Raw genomic sequence first — 22,140 nt, 5'->3', positions numbered from 1 at the left:
TAATAAACTTGAGCTACTGCCCTATCTTCATTTGTCGTCTTCATGTTTTGCGGAAGATTTACGTCAGTACTGCAAACTTCTCTGTTGTCTTGGATTTTTTCCATTAAAATAGCATGAACCTGGTTGGCAGCAGTAGCAGGTGCAATGGGAGCTCAACTGTTAAGTAGGCCAGTTCAAGTATAAAAGAAGAATGGAATGGGAGGGCAGGCGCTAGTTCATTGGACCTGTTTACGAGTTCCTAGACTGGAGGAAGTAGCCAGTAGATGAGTACTGAAAGGGCTTCCTCTCCAGCTTCTCGGTTGAAGTACTTCAGTTTCAGCCCTGCTCATCAAACAGCGTGTCCAGGAGTTGTCAAGATCGCTGACGTCCAATTCGCTTACGTCATTGTCTACCTTCACTTCTATCAATTCCCAGTGGCGTCAAGCACATCGAAGCTGAACGGACGGTGATTGTTTCGTTTTAGTGTGAAAAGTTATGGGTCATGAACACATAATCTCTATGGCTCAACCGCCTGTGCTTTTTCTCAAATGCGTGGATTTGACACGACCGTTTGGTTTCCTCTTGTTCGTGCACTAAATTGCACACGTTTAGGCAAGTTCATGTTAAGGACGTACCCAGTGCTGAGAGCTCCCGCACTGTACGGAGTCTGGAGAAGGTATTAGTGGCAAGCCTTACCCTCACGAAGTCCAATGTGAGGAGACCGCGACTCGAACCTGGGCAAGTTCATGTATGCACAACAAATTATGTTTAAAAATAGGGTGACATGAGATACTTATCCCGATCATCTTTTGGTCCTACTAGAAATATGTAGGCAATGATATGTATATGTATTGTATTATTATTGTTGAAGAAAATGCTTGACTTTAGCAATGTTAGGCGTAACCAGTTTATTCTTATTTTAACGGAAGACATAATGAGATTGATTAAAAATTCCATCCTTGTTTCGGACCGGTAATGCTACACCTACAGATGAAATTGGCTATGGAACGCTACGCGCTGACGTGACGAAGGGACGTGGAGCCAGCGTGGGTAACTTCTCGCTCACAGGCGAAAGAAAATCAGTTACGAAAAATATCCCCCATCTTCCCAGTAGAGCTCCACTACTTCATGGGCGGTGAGGCGGCCTAGACCTGGTCGGCGGCGGCGCGGCGACCTAGCCCTCATCCTTGGCGGCACGGCGACCTAGCGCTCTTCGGCGGTGGCGCCGTGACCTCTCCGTCGTCATCGGCAGCGCGGCGACCTAGCCCTCGGCGGTGGTGGCGGCGGCGCAGCTCCCCCTGTTCTGCAGCTGGACGGTGATTCCCCTCTCTTGCAGACCCATCTCGTCAGAGTTGGTCGTTAAAACTACAAGTTTCATAAGTACCAATGCAAGTTTGGCATCTTGCTAAAGAATTTTGTCTCTCTTAATGCTGGTCTCTTACAATTTCATTTCGTGGGTATGCCACGGTCGGATGGATGAGGCTAATGTGATCTGCACTGAGATCAAGACGAGACGATTGCTGCCAGATTGCTACTGGATTCTTTTCTGCAGGAGCATACAATTTTATCTAGTGGATAGTCCTGGGGATAATGGATTGTATTGCAGCCTGTAGTAGAGTTAATGAATGTAGAAACAGGGCTGGGTTGTATGATTTCTTCTCAGGGTAAAAGTTGTGTGACACAGCTTAGTTGTGCACTTCCATGTGTTATCTTTGTACCATACTAGTACTTTGTATAAGCTTCACGTTTATATTTACATGAATACAGATTGTTCAGATGTACCGGCACTTTGGTTTCTGTCGTTGTGCCATTTTGTACTGCTGCTAGCTCATGGTCTGACTACCAATTAGCTCCACTACCTGGTTCTTGTTTGTGGTTCTGGGGTACATTTGGATGTTGTTTCGACAGTTTTCTAGCTGATAACATTCTGGACTCAAACGCATGCCAGACAATTGCTCTTCTGAACTCAAACGAGTTCAGTTGTACATTACTCTTTCTGTTGGCATGTCCAAGGGAAAAGAATGTGACGTGTACAACATTGGATGGTACAGGCCTGAGATTCTGTGAACTACTGTTGCTGGTAGCTTGTATGCTATACAATGTGATATGTTGTATGATAAGATAATAAATAATAAACTCTTTTGATGATAAATTCATTATGATATCTTTCTATTCCAATACTGAAAATTGCAATCGCATATAATTCAATAATCAGTTCAAATACACTGTGGAGAATCCAGATTCCGAAACATAAATTCGTTTACTTTCTACTACCCTGTGCCTATTAGCTATTACATTAAAATTTCCAAGTGCATAAAAGATTATAACAAAGGTCTGCATCCAACATCCTTAAATTACACAATTCATCTCTAACTTTGATCCATCGTATTGTTGGACTTCTCCAGTTCCATCAAAGCGTAATTGCAGAGAACTGGACACAGGAGCGGAGCTTTGCTGAACTTGATACAACATGCTTGTATATTTTCCTAGAATTGGAGGCATAACGACAGACGATGAACCTCCATATGGTGATGCAGCTGTCATTGTTGGATTTATGTTGCTAACACTAAAGTCAAACGGTTCCTGCACCAAGCAAGTTTAGAAGGTACTTGCTATAGAAATAAATAAAGAGACAAAAATATATACATGAATTGCTCCATATGGTATTGTGGCTGTCATCGAGGTCAATGTTGGCACACCTTATGGGCACTACGGAGCTCTTGAGGAAGTTTGTGCATAGCCTGGTAACCTTTCCGAAGTCATTGAGGATGTGGGCGAGGTTTTGAATGTCTTCTTTAATAGGGGCTACAAAACCGCCACATCATCCGCATAAAGAGATGTGCGGAGGATGGTACCCCGCCCTCGGATCTTATTGAGAAGCCCATGTCCCGTTGCCTTTTCCAACGCATGAGCCAAAGTATCGATAGTCCAACACCTTTTTTTTCTTGTAAAACTTCTCCTTAATTAATAGAAAGGGCAAAGCTTTTGCCCGCGTTTCAAAAAGAAAAACTAATGTCCAAGAAAAAAGATTCCTGGTCCAGATAAAGTGGTAAAAGACATATGTGCTCAGGTATGTAGTGAAAATAAAGAGATGACAAACAAAGATACTTGAATTGTGTTGTAACTAAAGAAATAGCTACCTCATATTTCGTCTCCTCTTGTTGTAGGCTGTCTCTCTCGGATGATTTTCTTTTTTGCATTTGATCTTTTATTTTTCATTTTCATGGAGTGAACCTGAAATAAATACTAAATTAGTGGACTTAAAGTGTAGAGCTTTTCGAAGAATCAAAGTATTTGTTAGAAATGTCTCTTGTTCAGCTTTCTTCTTCTCCTTTTGTGCAGATTTCTTCTTCTCCCATCTCCCATTTCTGTACATCATGATAATATTATAAGAATATATATAAGAAGTTAATTAAACAAAGAACATATTAGTCAAACCAACTGAACACTAATACTACTGCCGCTCGAGGTAATGGACTACTACTTGCGTGCACCGTGACCAGTGTTATCCCCTAAAACAGGTGCTGATTAGCTAGTGATCAAATTTTAAAAAGCTTGACGAGAGACATTTTTTTTTGACATAGCAGAGTACGAAGATTGAGTACCTGCAAACGCAGATGGATAAGGATCAGGCAAGCTGAACTGGGTTTGATCAATTTACTTGAACCTGTTCCTCTGCCATAGAATGATCGATCAACAGCTTGGCGTGGTCAATCTGAACCTACAGTGCAGTTTGTTGCATAATTAGCAGAATGTCCGGCGGCCGCCAACGGTCAAAATGGTGAGGTCTATCTACGGGTTGAGGACGATGGTGAGGTACCTGCGTGAAGCCCGGCCATTCACCACGGCGCGATGGAGGAAGCGGGACGGTGGCGGCGGCCCTGCACGGCGGCGCGATGGAGGAAGGTCGCCGTGATCGATCTGAACAAGGGCAAAACGTATTAGGCACGTCCTGTTGGTTGCATAATTAGCGGCACGTCATGTTTGTTGCATAATTAGCGGTGCTTTTTTTTCCTTCCGTGCAGCAGCCACGTACAATTCCATCCGCGTCACCGCGTAGCTATTCCGTAAGTCTCCGTAGGTCTAGCATTTTCGGTTTTGGACCTTCTCCTCTAAACACTTTCTTTGGGTTTTGCCATTTCAGCCCAACCGCCACCCCCACCACTCCAAAAATTCCATCCTTGTTGTTACCTGTCGGTGGCAGGGGCACGAGCAGAAACCGTCGGGCTCCCAGCACCCTCAGTGGAGGAGGTCCCCGTCCGCTTGGCGGGTGGCGCAGACGGCGCATTCAGAACCTTGCCTTCCTCTTTCTATTGCTAGAAAATGGTGGTTCTCCTTTCCCTGGCATACAACTCTCATAGGTTGGGACTGATGTGGTACTTAAATCCATGTTCAGGATTTAAATCCATGTTCACGACTAGCTACATTTGAAAAATAGAATCAGCCAATAGAAGCTACCCGGATTGGTGTGCATGATTAGGAGACGAGAGCCACTTTTATAAGTTCTCACGAGTTCCGATAAATCAGAATGTTCATTATTTAAATTTTCATCTTTATCAATAATAATGTAGCCCTAGTGGATACCCTTTAACTTTCTCTTTTCTATATTTGTCATCTCAAAACTAGTCACGCACACATCAAATTCCTGCGCCTGCGATGAGTCCCATATAGCTTTCTAACATAGAAAAAGAAAGAGAAGGTCACTAATAGTATAAGTTGAATCAATGAATAAAGAACAGACTTTTGAGAGAACTAACCCGCTCTTTTTTATCCCCCAGGAACTTCACAAAAAGTAAGTTAGAGAAAATAATGTTGAATGCCTTCATCCAGTTGTCAATAGTCTACTTCGGAACAACAAGCATGTGACGATCAGTTTTTTCTTCTTCTTTTTTAGGATCAGTTGTGTCTCTACTTTTTTTTTTCTTTTGTGGGTTTAGTCTCATGCTTGAGATACCCCTGCAATGCTTGAGATACCCCATGCTTGAGACTAAACCAACAAAAGAAAAAAAAAGTAGAGGCACAACTGATCCTAAAAAAGAAGAAGAAAAAACTAATCATCACATACTTGTTATTCCGAAGTGAACTATTGACAACTGGATGAAGGCATTCAACAGTATTTGCTCTAGCTTACGTGTTGTGAAGTTCATGGGGATAAAAAAGAGCAGGTTAGTTGTCTCAAAAGTCTATTCTTTATTCATTGATTCAACTTATACTATTAGTGACCTTCTCTTTCTTTTTCTATGTTAGAAAGCTATATGGGACTCACCGCAGGCGCAGGAATTTGATGTGTGCGTGACTAGTTATGAGACGGCAAATATAGAAAAGAGAAAGTTAAAGGGTATCCACTGGAGCTACATTATTATTGATAAAGCTGAAAATTTAAAGAATGAACATTCTGATTTATCAGAACTCATGAGAACTTACAAAAGTGACTCTCATCTCCTAATCACAGACACATCAATCCAAGTAGCTTCCATTGACAGTTTTGTTTTTCAAATGTAGCTAGTTCTGAACATGGATTAAAGTACCACTGGCTAGTAACTGATGTGTGTTGTTTCATATTTGTTTTTGGTTTAATATTATTAATGTTTACCAGCTACGTGGCAGAATGATTTGCATGAGCTTTGGCTCTCCTACACTTCGTGGTACCTAAGGTCTTTACGTCTATGTCTTCAGAGACCTTTGATATGTGGTCTCAAATTTTGGGTTGCCCTTATAAAAAATCGGATTCGTATTCCGCCTTCAAGGATTGTTTACAACATTCTGGTTCCGATTCGGATTCAGAATCCAATATCTTGGATTAGCAGGAGGTGGTGGTGGAGGTTCACAAGGTTGGGATTCTCGTGATCACCAATTTCAGTATTTTAAAATGAAGTCTATTTATAATTCTTTATTACAACTTCCTCTTAAATTGTTGTCAATAAGGATGACCTTCCAAAAATGACATTGTTGGGTGCTGGAAAGGTTTTCAGTTCCGAGGACAGCACAGTAACGGATAAGGATATTGAAGATATTCTAGATAAAAGAGAGAAGACAACGACACAACCTAAAGCAAAAATACAAAAAATCGCTAAGGATAGCATTAAATTTAGTTGGAACAAGCGTATGTGCCTGTATACCTGCAGCAGCCCTCTGTCTTTTGTCCACCTACCTAACACCTTCTTCTATGTAGATAATTGTTATTGGGATGAACATCGCAGCATGTCAGAGAAGGTAATAATTCATACATTCGATTCATGTGATGTAATTGTTTTCTAAAGTGTCTTGCTTATCACCAACTGAATTCTCCTCCGTGTCTCGCTTGTGGTCTTGGTGCTAACATCGTAAATTTTTGATACGTAAAGTAAAAATAAGAAAGATACCATTGAGGGGAAGTCAAGGTATTACTCGCTTTTGGTTTTCCAAGGTTGTATTACAAAGATGCAAGCAAGTGGATCGTGCTAACTTTATTATTCTTATGTGATGCTCGGATCATGGGATCCTTTGATGCCCGAGGAGAGAATGGAAGGGACGTAGCCCATGTTGTTATTTAGTTGACTACATGGATACTGGTACTGAAGCTCGAAGAGAAGATGAAATACAGAATGAGGAACAAGAACCTGGCTTCGGTGATTTAGTTGGAGTGATAGCCAATAGAACATCAGTCCCAACCTATGAGAGTTGTATGCCAGGGAAAGGAGAACCACCATTTTCTAGCAATAGAAAGAGGATGGCAAGGCTCTGGATGCGCCGTCTGCGCCACCCGCCAAGCGGACGGGGACCTCCTCCACCGAGGGTGCTGGGAGCCCGACGGTTTCTGCTCCCGTACTCGCTCGTGCCCCTACCACCGACAGGTAACACAACACTCCACCCGACACACACACACACACGCACACTTCTGTTACTCGTCTAGCCCGCCGCCGCCGCCGGTTCCTTTGTTCCGACCGCCGTCTCTGTCCCGCAGTTCGCCGCATCCTTCCGATTTGTATCAGGGATGGAGCTGCGGTAAGGTCGTCATCTCAGGTCGCGCCGCCGATAGGATCTCGCCGTCGTTCCCGGCCCGCGCCGCTTGTGACGGCGGCGGAGACGACCGGATCAGCGCCCTTCCGAACAAAATGCTACTCCAAATCCTCATTCACCTCCGCTGCGCCCGCGCCGCCGCCCACACAAGCTCTCTCTCCCGCAGGTGGCACGGTCTCTGGAGGCACCTCTTCGAGCTCTCCTTTTGTGACATGCCATTGGACGCAGTCGACGCCGCCCTCCAACAGGTCGCTTGCCCCGCCCTGTCCCGCCTCGAAATAGAGATCCCCGAGAGACACAGGATTCTGGACCCTGCTCGCGTCTCCGCCCTGCTCAATGCCGCCGCGGGGCTCGCCCCGGCGGATCTCATCATAGATGTCTGGGGGCACTGTAAAGATCGCGACTTTCCTATCCAGATTCCCTCCTTCGAACGCGCCGCCTCGATCAAGCTACGTGTGGTCAACCTCTACCTGACTTTACCGGCGGGCGACAACATCGAGTTCCCTGCGCTGGAGAGAGTGTCTGTCGCCGGCTGCCGCGTCGACAACATAGCTGAGCTGATCAGGCGGTGCCCTAACCTGCGCGTGCTAGAGGTATGCGGGTGTTGGGGCCTCGACACGGTCAAAATCCACTCGTCGTCGATCGAGGAGCTTGTCTTGGACAACAGCGGTGTACTGGGTAACCTTGACATCGTAGCCCCAGTGCTTGAGCAGTTCAGGTTGCAGGCCACCATGGGCAGGGACTTCAATGTGCTGTTCTCAGAGCCGATGGTACAATATCTCTGGTGGTGGTGCTCGTGTGAGCAGCGTAATGTCGGAATTGGCGAGGCATGGTACCTAAGAAGCCTGGATCTATGGACAGAGGAGAGTGCCTACATCTTACAGCTCAACATAGATTTCTCGGTGTGTCTTCTCACCTCCTCAATCTACCTTACCTTGTACTAGTATTCATGCTAGGTTGTCTTAGCTGGCATACATGTCTATTCTTTTCTGTATAAATTGTCAAACCTAGAAACGTTGAGCTTATGCAACTTCTAAAAGGACTTACATTTTGGATTTGAGATAGTATGCCGCAAATAGCAGGTTGTTATAAACTGATGAAATAAGATCAATGTCAAATGTGGATAAGGCCGAGACTAAATATATTGCTGAAGATCCAGAACGACATGAGTACAAAAACTTTGTTTCTAACTATAGAAACATTTTATTTAAGTAAGAATGATAAAAAGAAGTATTTTAGTTATGTTACTCTACAGCTAAGCTAAATAGCTAATCTATATTCAACTAGGAGAAAAACAATGAGAAATGGTGAAAATTTTGATGCTGCTGTTCGGTGCTTCTTGTCTCCTGCTCAATTCACTTTGCGGTATTGTCTTCATGCTAGGTTGTCTTATTAGATTACTAACTTGGACTTACATGTTTGATCGAGGACAGTATTGCTGCAGTAGGTTGCTGTAAACTGATGAAAAAAATCATCCACATATCAGCTAGATAGCAAATTGGACAAGGTTGAGTCCAAATAGAGTGTCCAGCTAAGATCTACTACCAGATAGGAATTGCAATTTTGTATCTAATCTGGACCTATACTTTATTATGTTGTGCAAAAATGTACATACATTCACACTTGCCTACCATTTCACAAAACTTTCCCAGCAAGAATTTCTTAAAGAACTCTTACTACTTTCAAGCCTATTCCTTGCATTTTGCAAGGAACAAAACCCGGATCGCCATCTGTAGCAACCACACATAGCAAACAGGAAGGGTTAGAGAGAGACAGGGATTACCTCGTCACCGTAGTTATCGTCGAGCAGCAGGACACAAGGACGGTGGCATCCTCTCCGGCGACACCAGCAGCGGCCCACATCCGCCACCAATGTCAAAGCCAGGACAAAAAAAAACCATGTTACCGTAGGAAGAGCAAGAAGCCATGTCCAAGGGTAGCTGCAACAAATTAGTTATCAAACCTTAGTGAAAACTGAAAACGGATTTGACTAGTAATAGCTCTAGACAAGACACAAGTTTCATCAGTGTTTGTGCATCATGAGAAAAAAAAATCAAAAGAATCTAATGCCTATGCAGGCCAAATTAAACAGACTTTCTGCTTCCATATTTCAGGAATAGGGAAAAAAGTGCATGCAACCAGGAGTCCGGGACGTACTCCAATCCCTTGGGAATCAACTTCACTTCACACTTGAAGCTATGTACTAGTGAGAAATGAATGCGAAGACGGTTGGAAAAGAACTACGGTTTCGAGGATGGCTCCGCACGATTCTAGACGCAGCCTGAGCTCTCCCACCCCCAACCTGTAGCCCCACCGCCGACGAGCCCCGACGGTAGGTCCTCTCCATGTGCCCTAACCCAGCCTAACCTCCACCAGCCTCGCCGTCGTCGAGTCCATCGCCGGCAGCCCTCAGATAAGCCCCTCCCCTCCGCCCATGGCGTCCAGCTCCAACTCCGGCGCGTCCGCCGCCGGCGACGGCCTCCGCTGGCTCGAGTCCGCCGGCGAATCCTCGAGTGAGCGCTCCTACCGCGATGTCGCGGCCACCCCCCCTCCCCCGCTCGCCGCACCCGCCCCCGCGGCCGCCGAGGGCCGTGCTCGCGAGCAGTGTCGCCGGCGAGGGAAAGGGTGCCGGCCTCGCCCGCATCGGCCCGCGCTCGAAGATCCACAGACTGGGCCGCCGCCCAAGTCGACGCGGACGGCTTTCAACGCCCCGCCGCCGGAACCGTCGCTGCCGCGCCTCGCCACGCCACACGCCGAGCCCCCGCCGCCGCAAAGACCTCCCCGGAAGTGACGAGCTTTGCTTCCGCCGCCTCGACCCCCGGCCACCGCGTGCGTGATCGCACCAACAGGTCAAATGCCGCACCGCCTCATCTTAGGCCACTCCTCCGGCGATCGAAAACACACTGCGCGAGCAAAGGCTCCGCCGCCTCAACGACGACCGCGCGCGGCCACGCGCGGCGGCAACCTGTCGCGCCCGCGCTTGTCGCCGGCGCTGCACTGCGCCTACCGCTGCTCCAGTGCCCCGCACCGCCCCCACGGCCACGGCTGCACGGCCGGCCCCGACGCCTCCACAACCCAGCCATGCGCCGGTGCGTGTCCTTCTCTCGCGCTTCGTCGAGATCGAGGAGGCTGAGCTCACCCTGCGACGCGCCATGGTGGCCTCCATCACCGGGACCAGGCCTAGCGTGCGAGCGGGCGATATGGAACAGGCCCCTACGCCATGTTTGACCTCCGGCGCCGGGGATTTCACCGTCCACCTCCACCACCCGGAAGACTTCCTCATCCTCTTCACGGCCAAGCAAACCATGGACCGCCTCGCCGGAGAACACCTCGTCAACACCGCCAACTTCTCCTTCCTCCTGCGACCGTGGAGCAAGCTCGCCCACGCCGGCCAAGGCAGGTTGGATCAACGCGTCGAGCTCGAGCTCCGCGGCATCCCCGCCCAGGCCTGGCATGCAGCCACGGCAGAGCACATCCTAGGCTCCTGACCGCTGGATCGAGCGGCTTCACCCAAGCACCAGTCCCGCGCCGACATGGCCGTGTTCCGTGCTACGGCGCGCTCCGACAACCCATCCGCGATTCGCCGCCGCGCCATCCTGGAGATCGTCGAGCTTCTGCCATCGCACATCCCGACCGCGCCGCCAACGCTAAGGACCCTCACCTACCCCATCACCATCGAGGTCATCCCCGGCGAGGGGGCTACAAGTGACACGGCGCGCGCCTCCCAAGCCTGCGGCCGCGACGGCGCGGGTGGCAACGCCGGTAATGGCCGGCAAGATGGCGCTCAAGGACGTTCCCGCGAGAGGTCGGAAGAGGCGGCGCACCGAGCCGCGCCGAGGGTCGTGGCCGATGGCATGGCCGTGGACTCCCTTGGCTGGACCGCGCCCGCACATCCCGCGCCAACGGCGTCGACGTTGATCCCGGTTGGGGCTCCGACGGCCACAACGCGGCGGCGCCACTCGCTCGAAAGGGCAAGTGGACCCCCGGCCGGACAGCCACAGTGGCCGCCCATCCTCGTCGCCACGCCAAAAGAGAAGGGCCAAGGCTGGCCGTCGTGCACAACTCCGCCAAAGTCCGGAGGGCCAAAGCTGCTGCACCGCACAAGCGACACCGGGCCAGCTCGCTACACGTACCACGAACGACCCAATCGCGTCGCAGCTATGTGTCGGCCGCTGGGAATGCAAATGGGGACCCCAACGAAGCCATGGCCAAGGAGCGTGAGGTCGGGAGATCGCCGCGCGTCCCCGACCGGGTCGCTTTGCAAAGTGAAGTCCCCGATTCAGCGTTGGAGGCTAGCGGCTCGCACCCGACACCGATCCTCCGTCGGGGCAAAGCAGCTGCTTCACCTTCACCGTCGCTAGTGGAGTGCGCTTTGGACGCTTGTCGCGACCGGTCGCCGCCGCACGACGGTGACACCTAAGCCATGCAAAACCACCTTCTCCCGCCACCTCGCCGCCCAAGACTCTAAGCTTCCCCCAAGATGGATGCTTTGGACCGGCCCACAAAGCCCACGAGGCCTCCAACACGACCTCGAGAGGCCCAGGAGACCCAGGATGAGGCAAACCAGGCCCGGCCGACCATGGACTTGGCTCGCGCCGGCGCCGTGCCAAACACGCCAAGCCCCGCCGCGCCGCTGCTGCCGCACCCCACGCCGACACCACCCGCTCCGCCGCCCGTCGCCTCGCCGCCGATCACGCTCGTAGAAGGCCGCGGCTGCGCGGCCGCCTACCACGTGGACGCTCGGCGACTTCCTAACGGCTGCCACCAAGGAGCCGGGCTCGCCCGCCTACCCGGCAGAAGAACGCGCCGCCACCCACCCAATTTTGCGCCACGACGTGGACGCTCGGCTTCCTCCGCAAAAACGGTCAATGCGCCGCCCACTGCTGAGCGACGTGCCCACATACAGATCCTGCGCACGCTCGGCATCATCGACACGGATCAGGCCATCACGGCGGAGGCCATGAAAGCCTACGACGACGTCTTCGCAGCACCAATCCCACTCGTCGTCCTCACTGCGATCGCAGCTCTGGTGGACCGCCAACTACCCGCCCATCTACTGACCCCGAATGGCAGCGCGACGCCGGATGACCGGCCGGTCGTTGTTTAGGCTACGCGCCCATTTTGTGCTTCATCGATCCTGTTTCTATGGATTACGGACTCAAAATTGTAATTTGGAATGTACGTGGGCTCAACGCACGTGCGCGCCGCATCGCCATCCGCTCGCTGTTGGCCATCACAGACGCCTCGATTATCTGCCTCCAGGAAACAAAGATGGAATTGCTCTACTCGTCCATTGTCCTTGAAACGCTTGCCTCGGAGTTCGACGATTTCACTTACCTACCGGCGGTCGATACTCGCGGCGGCATCTTGCTTGCATGGAGGAGCCGGATGGTGACCGTCACCGACCCAGAGTTCACCACGAACACGATCACCGCCAAGGTCCGCACCCAGTCGAGCGCCGGCCCATGGTGGATCACGGTGGTGTACGGCCCGCAGGAGGACGCCGAGAAAATCGCCTTCCTGCAAGAGCTACGCGACATCCGCAGGGACTGCGAGGGTCCGTGGATGATCTGCGGTGACTTCAATCTGATCTATCAGGACGAGGATAAGAACAACAGTAACTTAGACCGGAGGATGATGGGGCGGTTTCGACGCGTCATCAACGACCTCGCACTCAAAGAGGTGTAAACGGGCGCCGCTATACTTGGTCCAACGCGTAGTCGCCGCCCACCCTCGTCCGCTTGGATCGCGTCTTGTGCACGGTGGACTGGGAAGAGCAGCATTGTCACTGTCATCTTCGCTGCATCGCCTCCGTCGTCTCGGACCACAGTCCCTTGCTGCTTGACTGTTCACCCCTGCCTCCTGCGCACCGGCGTTTTCACTTCGAGGATTTTTGGATTCGCATGCCCGGGTTCCAGGAGACGGTGGCATCGGCCTGGCAATCCATTCACCAAGCCGATCCCTTCCTGCGCCTGCTCCTAAAGATGCAGGCCACGGCGCGAAGACTGACAAGTTGGAGCGCGCTCTCCGTGGGAAACGTGCGGCACAAACTTGCCCTCTCGCGCGTGCTTTTGCTGAGTTTTGACAAGGCACAAGAGGGGAGGGTGTTATCTGCCCAGGAGGAATGGCTGCGCAAGGACATCAAGCGGAAGTACCTGGGCCTTGCATCGCTCGAACGGACCATGGCTAGGCAGCGAGCTCGCGTCGCCTCGCTCAAGGACGGCGACGCCAACACTTCGTTCTTTCATCGACAATGCTCCTACCGCAAGCAAAAGAACACGATCCACAGCCTATCGGCTCACGGACGCACGCTCACGGACCCTGCAGAGATCGCGGAAGCCGCCTTCCTCCATTACGAGGGGCTGCTGGGCACGGAGGAGCCGCGCGACTGCACGCTCAACTTCGACGACCTCATCACGCGCCACGAGGACCTGCTTGACCTTGATGCACCGTTCAGCGAGGAGATATGGCAGGCAGTACGGCGCATGCCCGCAAGGAAGGCGCCAGGCCCGGACGGCTTCACTGCCGAATTCCTGCGCGCATGCTGGCCTCTGGTTAAGCACGATGTCGTCGACATGTTCCAACAACTATACGAGCTACGAGGCCGCGGTTTCTCCAAGCTGAACCAAGCGTTCCTCACCCTGCTGCCAAAACATGCCGGCGCGTCCACCTTGCGCGACTTCAGGCCGATAAGCCTGATCCACCTCTTGGCCAAGCTGTTTGCCAAGGTGCTGTCCCTGCGTCTCGCGCTGAAGCTTGATGGCATTGTCAGCCCGGTCCAGAATGCATTCATCGGCGGACGCAGCCTCCACGACAACTTCGTCCTTGTCCGGCAATCGGCTAGGCTCCTACACCAGCTGGGCGCGCCGCGCATCCTCCTCAAACTCGACCTGGCACGGGCGTTCGACTCCATCGCCTGGCCGTTCCTCTTTGAGGCTCTACGCCGCATGGCTTCGGCAATCGCTTCCTCGAGTGGCTAGCCATCCCGTCGTCCTCCGCGAGTACGCGGGTGCTCATCAATGGCGCGCCGCCCGGCCTATTTGGCACGTAAGAGGGCTTAGGGCATGGCGACCCCCTTTCACCGCCGCTCTTCGTCCTCGCGATTGATACCTTGGGGAAGTTATTCAAGCGCGCCGTCGAGCCAAGGCCCCGGGGCAGCTACACCCGCGGAAAGAGATGCCCACGATCTCGCTATATGATGACGACGTGATCCTCTTTTGCCACCCCACACCCGAGGAGGTTGTGGTCGTCAAGGAAACGCTCGAACTGTTTCAGCCACCGCGCTCCGACCTCTCCGCGTCAATTACACCAAGAGCACCGCGACTCGATTCGTTGCGTTCAGAGGATGTCCAGGCAGCCGTCCAGCAAGAGCTGCCCGATCGTCGAGCCGCCAATCACTTACCTTGGCATACCCCTAACCGTGAAGAAACCCATCGCTGCGCAATCGCAGCCCGTGGTCGACAGGGTCGCGGCGAAGCTCCACCCGGAAGGTAGGGCTCATGGACAAGGCCGGCCGCTCGGCTATGGTCAAATCTGTTCTAGGCGCCATCCCGATCCACCAACCGCCGGTGATAGCCCCCGACAAAAAAACCATCAAGCCGATCGTCAAAATCCGGCCGTGGCTTCCTCTGGGTGGGCGCGCCGATGCCAAGGGTGGCCATTGTCACGTGAATTGGCAGCCGGGTGGCGAGGCCGATCTCCTTGGGGGCCCGGGGCGTGCGCGACACTGGAGCGCACGGGCCTCTCCTCGCGCTTGCGTTGGCTATGGCTCGCCGCATCGATCCTCGCCGCGCCCGGCATGATCCGGACTCTGATTCACCGCAGATGAGCGCGCCCTGTTCTTCGCATCCACCACGATGCGAGATCGGGGACGGACGCAAGGCCTTGTTGCTCGGGGAGGACAGATGGCTCAATGGACGGTCCATCGGCGAGATCGCGCCGCTGTTGCATGCTTGCATACCCAAGCGGAGAAGGAAGCCGAGGACAAGTGGCGGACGGTCTGCAGTCCATGCTCTGGGCACGAGACATCCATGGCACGCTCGGGCTCCATGAGATTGGGCAAGACCTTATGCTCGGCAAGCCATTGACGGCACACGCCTCCACGACGCCCTGCACCAACCGCTTCGAAGTGGACGGCGAGCGGCAACTACTGCCGCCTCCGCTTACCCCGCCACGTTCCAGGTTCCACCCTGCCCGGTGTGGAAGCACATTTGGAAAGCTTGGGCGCCACCATGGGTCAAGTTTTTCAACCGGTTAGCGTCCCCGAATCGGTCTTTGGATCGCCGACTGGCCGGCGCGTCGTGGCTCGCAACACCACCCCGCCGCCTACTATGCGATCAGGAACCCGAGACTATGCAGCACCTACTCATCCACTGCCCCTTTGCCAAGCAAGTTTGGCTCGAGGCCCTGGCTTGGTTGCGTTTGTCGTGCCGCACGCCACGGGACACTGATGATTCCATCTTCACTTGGCTGGTGGAAGCGAAGCAAATGACGCCCAAACCCCTCCGCAAAGGGCTAGGATCAGCAGCGCTGCTCCTGCCATGGATGATTTGGAAGCACCGTAACGAGTGTGTTTTTGAGGGAGCACGGCCGTCTGTGCGCGACCTGATGTCCAAAGTCAAGGAAGAAGCTTCCCTCTGGGCTAAGGCAGGTGCTATGGGACTTAGGGTAGCGCTGCCGGCAACCTGGGATGTACACTGAGTAGCCGAGTGTGTTCTTTGTATGCTGCCTCCTAGGAGGACTGTAAACATTCTACCTTTTCAATGAAATGAGACGCAAAGGTCCTTTGCGTTTTCTCGAAAAAAGAAATGAATGCGAAAAAATAAGTGGGCCGCCAGACCAAGCCAGGAAGTCAGTACAGACAGCCGTGGCATCGCATAACACAAACAAGCTGAAGTTAAAATACCTCAAATATCAGTACAAGAAACAAAAATATAATTCAAAGCAAGAAACAAAAATATATAAAAGTATAGTTCTAACTGTAACATCGAGATGATACTTCTAATCGAGCTTCTATACATAGAGGAGCTTGCAGGCTAGCTTTCTACTCTAAAATGAATGATGCAAAAACAGGGCAGCAAACCAGTAAAGCTCACAATAGAATTTGCACTCAGTATTAACACTAGGCACGACACATGCATGGATAAATATATATACCTAAAGGTGATAGCAACACCCAAATCATGCAAGAGCTAGTAATAAAACCAAACAGTCTTAGAATCAAGGAGAACTACGATAAAACCAAATAGTCCTAGAATCTAAGATGTGCACACCAGCCAAGTACAGTCAAAATAAGTACAAAAAAGTATGAGGAACTATTTACATCTAGGGACAAGGGTACATCACGTTGCCCAGAATTTCACCTTAACCATGCAGATCAAGAAAAGGACATCGCTGCCACAGGCAAATATTCGTTCCAGCCTATCTGCATACACACCAGGCGGTAAAGTTGGGTTAAAAACAGGCAACCAAATAGAGAACCAAATAGACATAGCATGCCAAATTAGTTTCTCAAACCATAAGTTCCAGATTAGGGTAGGGTCAAGCTCGCAGTATATTTGCAATGGCTAGCAGGATCAAAATAAGCCACTAAACTCAATCATTCATTCGGTGCAAGTTTAAATGCATCCACACAACACCAAAATGGTCTCAGCGTAAAATTAAAATGGTATTAATTTACGAAGCACACTTTCTAGATGATCAAGAGTAGATGGCCAAAGTACTTTCAATCACTTGCAGAATAATCCATAAACTGAATTCTGGCAAGTGACACCTCTGTACCTGCTTATTTGACAAATCTTTTGGACCGATCTCGATTCTCAAAGGAACACCTTTGATTTCCCATTGACAATATTTCGATCCTGGAGAATGGTTGTCACGAGCATCCAAGTCTGCTCAAATCCCTGCCTGATTCAAGGTGTAAATTGTTCAACTCGCATGCTCCTTTAATATCCATTCTGTCAGCATCTTTAAATGGCAGATGAATAATGAAGACCTGGATAGGTCTCACCTTGGGTGGCAGGACTAAGGGACCTTGTCATCACCATGTGTATTACCATGACACCAATCTAAGAAGAGCAAACATGCCAGATATTAGAAATGCAAGCATAACTAGAAAGAACATATGGTGACAAAATACCACATTCACATAATTAAAAAAACTAGTACTAAGCTATATTTCAGACTGCAACATGCCTCCACATCACAACTCAAGGAGATCAACAAAACATTATGCCAAGACGGGTACAATATCATATCATTCAAGTATCTATACAAAGTTAATAGTGCAAAAAGCAAGTTTAAGATGATCAACTTGAGGGGACCACCACAAAGTATTCCACAATTAACACGTACCTACCAGAAATATGTCACAGGAAGTTACTATTTAACTGGCAAGTGACAAGGAATCATTTGTAAACATCTACTACCTCCATTCCAATCAATAAGGCTTATATTATTTCTGAGAAGTCAAACCGAGTAAAGTTTGACCAAGTTTTCACAAAAAATACAAAATCAATACTATTAGATAAATCATGAAATATATTTTCATGTGTACCACATTTGTTGATATATACTTTTCTACAAGTTTGGTCAAACTTTACTTGGCTTGACTTTTCAGAAATATAAGCTTTATTCATTGGAATGGAGGGAGCAGTGGATATGCATAAATCTACCCCCAGAAAGACATGCCTAACAACAAGAGCCATCACCAAGCTAGTAATAGAACTGTTCGACAAAAATACAATTAACATCATATATCATAGTTGAATACAAACCTACATGTCATGCAAACATGTCAGGAGACAAATATAAAACAAAGATCGCTGACATGCATGATCAACTAATTAACTAGTGTCCAATTGAATCACCCTAATTAACCATAAAAAAGCAGATCCAACCGCCACGGTAACACCAGATTGAACATGACAACACACAGGTACACCGAGAATATGCTAACTCAAATGCCGTTCAAAAGCACACATTCATGATTCATCAATCTCATGGTACAATAGCTGTCACAACAAGAGAGAGGCATCGCGGTGGATTGAGATATACCAGATCCTTATCTTGAGGATGCAAAGCTTCATGGAGCCGTTATCGAAAGCAAGGAGCAATAGAGGTGTCTAACAAGATGTTGCACGTAAATACCAGGGGCTACCATCGGTTAAGGCTACATGGGAGAGGAGGAGTGGGTCTTCGGCCAGGAAACCGGAGTAGAAGAGTACCTAGGACGACACGAGGGTTTCAAGTGCATCCCGAAAGAGCTGCATCGGAGAGCCAAACCCCGCATGTAGCAAGAAATTATGTCGGCGCATGTTTATGTCCGTAGCTCGGATGTGTCACATAAGAACAAATATATACATGAAAATTCAAGAAAAATCCAATGAAGAAATTCACTAAATAAAGAAAAATTGAATAATGCTGCTCCAATGCTCCAGAATGTATATAACCAATTAATGCGAACAATATATATGTGAGAGAAATTCTAACTAGAGACCTCTCTGGTTCATGTAACGTAGCAAATGATATGCTAGAACTGAGAAATGATTCACAACAAGAAGGTACCAACGAAAGACATTGGCAATCATTAATATTTATCTTGTGGCAGGCTTGAAATGAACCAGCATCACGGTCCAGTTGTCCCTCGACCTTCTCCCGGAAGACGCTTGCATTTGCTCCAGGAATCCGGCGACAACAGATCGGCAAGAAGAGGAGACCACCACCAAGAGCTCAGTGAGGTCGGCGTTGATGTCATTCAACGTTTCGCATGGGGCACAAGCATGGGCATGAGTACTATGAGCAAAAAAAAAAATAGGATCATTTGCCTACATAACATTCTAGATTATACACATGACGATAATGATATATGTTTTGAACCAGGAAATGTACATGTTTCCAATAGGCACGGCCAAGATAGATCGTTTAAGTTTTCTTTTCTTCTCTCAATAGTGATGTGAAAATTACTCTCAACAGCTTCACTGTAAGTATGCTTTAAGACAATACAATAAAGTAATGCTATTGTTTAGTCACAAAGAACATCAAAGCAAGCAATAATACGGAACAATGCACATCAAAGTAGACCGACCACCGTACTCAAAGGCCCAACCAGTATCCATGTAGTCAACTGAATAACTACATGGGCTACGTCCCTTCCATACAAAAAGAAAGAGAATGTCACTAATAGTATAAGTTGAATCAATGAATAAATAATAGACTTTTGAGAAAACTAACCCGCTCTTTTTTATGCCCCAGGAACTTCACAACACGTAAGTTAGAGAAAATCCTGTTGAATGCCTTCATCCAGTTGTCAATAGTCCACTTCGAAACAACAAGCATGTGACGATCAGTTTTTTCTTCTTTTTTAGTATCATTTGTGTCTCTACTCTTTTTTTCTTTCGTGGGTTTAGTCTCATGCTTGACGGTGCTGGCTAAACCCACAAAAGAAAAAAAAGTTGAGCCACAACTGATCCTAAAAAAGAAGAAAAAACTGATCGTGACATTTTTGTTGTTCCGAAGTGGACTATTGACAACTGGATGAAGGCATTCAAGAGTATTTGCTCTAGCTTACGTGTTGTGAAGTACCTAGGGGATAAAAAAAAGCGGGTTAGTTGTCTCAAAAGTCTATTATTTATTCATTGATTCAACATATACTATTAGTGACCTTCTTTTTCTTTTTGTATGTTAGAATGCTATATGGGACTAACCGCAGACGCAGGAATTTGATGTGCGCGTGACTAGTTATGAGACGGCAAATAAATAAAAGAGAAAGTTAAAGGTATCCACTGTGGCTACATTATTATTGATGAAGCTGAAAATTTAATGTGTGCGTGACTAGTTATGACCATGCACAGGAAAGTAGACCGACCACCGTACTCAAAGACCAACCAAGGCATTGCTGTCTCCCATGACGACGGCATCTTGGCGATGTTGTAGCTATGGTGTTCTTGATGCATATTTTGTAGCAACCAGTTTTCCGAGAAAATAACTCGTATTAAAAGCATATCATACTCTTGCTGCAATCTAAAGCTCTTAGATCAGGCTGATCAAAACTCAATTTAATGGTGTGGGGATGATCTAGTCTATTAGTTCCAAAACACATCCATTTCATCAAGCATGAAATAAGTATGACAATGAACTCACAAACAACACCAGCTAACTTGAGTCCCTGCAAGATACTACACTGTCCAGGTAAACTTGTTATGTTGAATGCTTACTCGGTCAATTGACTAACTTGATGAAAGATAATATATTTTTTACCTAATAATGCCAATTGGGAGCTCAATTTGCATATGATTACTAATCTACTGATAAGAGTAAAGATCACATGGCCTAAATTTTTAGATGATCCGAATCTACAAAGTCATGCCAAGGGTTCAAAAAATGTGAGTAGATCACATGGCAAATGACCAGATCAGAACTACACTTGAGAACGAATGCAGGTTCAAGAAACAAGTGATCATATTTACACACAAAATTACATGTATGACCGCTTAAAATCATACAGCTAATCGCAAAAATCGAACCAACCCAGAAATAATACTAGACAGGCTTGTGTTTACTACAACCATTAAGTGCATTAAAAAAAGATCAAATAGTAGAGAACAATATCCAACTGAACCAGTCACGAAACAAAAATGATGGATAACTTTACAGAATTAAAGTCCCCAGTTCCCATTGTCTAAAAGACTGAAGCATGAAGCTAGACCAAGATTTTAATCAAGTAAAATAGATTTCCTGCTTCCGTATTACATCAATAGGAAAAAAAGCAACATATACAAATTCTGCATGCAACCAGCAGTCCAGGACATACTTCAATCCATTGGGAATCAAAAAACTTCACTTCAAACTTGAAGCTATGTACTAGTGAGAACTGAATGCGAAAAAATGCAGCTTTTCAGGGGCGACTGAAACGACACAGGCCAGAGTTATTTTCCTACGAATTCGTGGCCTATTTCAAGTAATCATCAGGCCGTACAGGACAAAATCTTTAATGCCATGGCAGAAGAGATTTATGCATAATTTCAGCTACGAACACATTCATTCAACGTGATAAAATGATATGTACTGAATTTGAAAGGACTGCAACTCGATGAGGAGGACGAGGAGAGGGAGCTCACGGGTAGCAGCAGTTTGGGGAGGCAGCGGTGGACGATGTGGTGATCGGCATGAGGAGCAACAGTTTGGGTTCGTGGCCGGCGCCGGCAGCAGCACCTCGGGAAGGCGACCGCCGGCCTTCCTCCGTGCCTCATGTTGCAATTCCTGCGCCCCTCCCGCCGGCGAGAGGCACGGCTGCGCCGCCCTGGTCGTCCCCGACGGCGAGGCACCAGGTCAACCCGGTGTAGTTCGACGACTCGGTCGGGCATCACCAGGTCTCCTACTCCGTGGGGCGCTGCAGGAGAGGAGACGAGTAGGCGCCGGCTCGACTTGAGTCCACGGCGTCCTTGCCGGAGGTCGAAGCGAAAGACGGCGGCGGGTGAAGCCCACGCCGACGGGTTGGACCTGCTGCGGGAAGGAATGGGGGTGGAGTGGGGGCCGGTGGCCCGTGCCGTAGCTTGAGGGGAGGTTGGCGGCGCATGCCGGGCTTGGCGTCGAGGAGATTGGAGAAGAGGCTCAGGCCATTGGAGGTTAGAGTTGGCAATATAGTTGAGATCCGATTTTAGGGGATTAGCATCCTTAAAGAACGCGGGCGCTAGGGTGGTTTTCCTGGCCTGTCCGTTACGAGCAAATCCTTGTCAATCCTGGGAATACCTCTTGCGTCGACGCCACAATAGGAGCCGGCGCTCCAGTTCTATCTCCAACAACCAACGTTTCCTTCCCAACAGCAATGACTACCCACGCGGCAGAAAATAATTCTGTTTTAGCGCCCGTATTAGCAGCCAGCCAGCGTTGGAATATAGAGCGCTTGGTTGTTTTCATTTTTGGTAGGCATTATTTTTAATCAGCTAAGCGCCTCCTTAAGCGACTACGGTCGGCGGTGGCTCATGTCGCTTAGGGTAGAGCCGTTCTTGCCGCCGCCGCCAGCCCGTCGCATCGGTTCCCCGCCACTAAGTCGCCTTCGCCCGCCATCAAGCTGCTGTGCCTGGAGCTTGACCGAGGCGTCGCGATGCTGAACCTGTAGCTGGGACGAGTATTACTTCATCAACAACGATGATATCACAGGGG

General features: G+C 49.2%; 2 long non-coding RNA genes across 6 annotated transcripts; one reads left to right on the top strand and one right to left on the bottom strand.

The window, feature by feature from the left end:
- Positions 1-2,157: 2,157 nt before the first annotated feature.
- LOC127302250 (uncharacterized) lies at positions 2,158-18,108 on the bottom strand. 5 transcript variants are annotated; one of them, XR_007852746.2, is made up of 10 exons: positions 18,034-18,108; positions 16,988-17,045; positions 16,759-16,884; positions 16,341-16,402; positions 8,762-8,918; positions 3,800-3,900; positions 3,585-3,700; positions 3,120-3,347; positions 2,679-3,011; positions 2,158-2,562 (listed from the first exon to the last, which is right to left on the bottom strand). It is a non-coding gene; the product is annotated as an uncharacterized lncRNA (long non-coding RNA). The 5 variants fall into 5 exon arrangements; XR_011745627.1 differs by having other exon boundaries at positions 2,158-3,011; positions 16,301-16,402; XR_011745626.1 differs by having other exon boundaries at positions 2,158-3,011.
- Positions 5,889-6,199, top strand: LOC139831377 (uncharacterized). Its single transcript, XR_011746102.1, has 2 exons — positions 5,889-6,082; positions 6,152-6,199. It is a non-coding gene; the product is annotated as an uncharacterized lncRNA (long non-coding RNA).
- Positions 18,109-22,140: the final 4,032 nt, after the last annotated feature.

The sequence above is a fragment of the Lolium perenne genome, chromosome 5, assembly GCF_019359855.2.
Source record: "Lolium perenne isolate Kyuss_39 chromosome 5, Kyuss_2.0, whole genome shotgun sequence".
NCBI classification, from domain to species: domain Eukaryota; kingdom Viridiplantae; phylum Streptophyta; class Magnoliopsida; order Poales; family Poaceae; genus Lolium; species Lolium perenne.
This window is presented reverse-complemented; position numbering and strand designations above follow the sequence as displayed.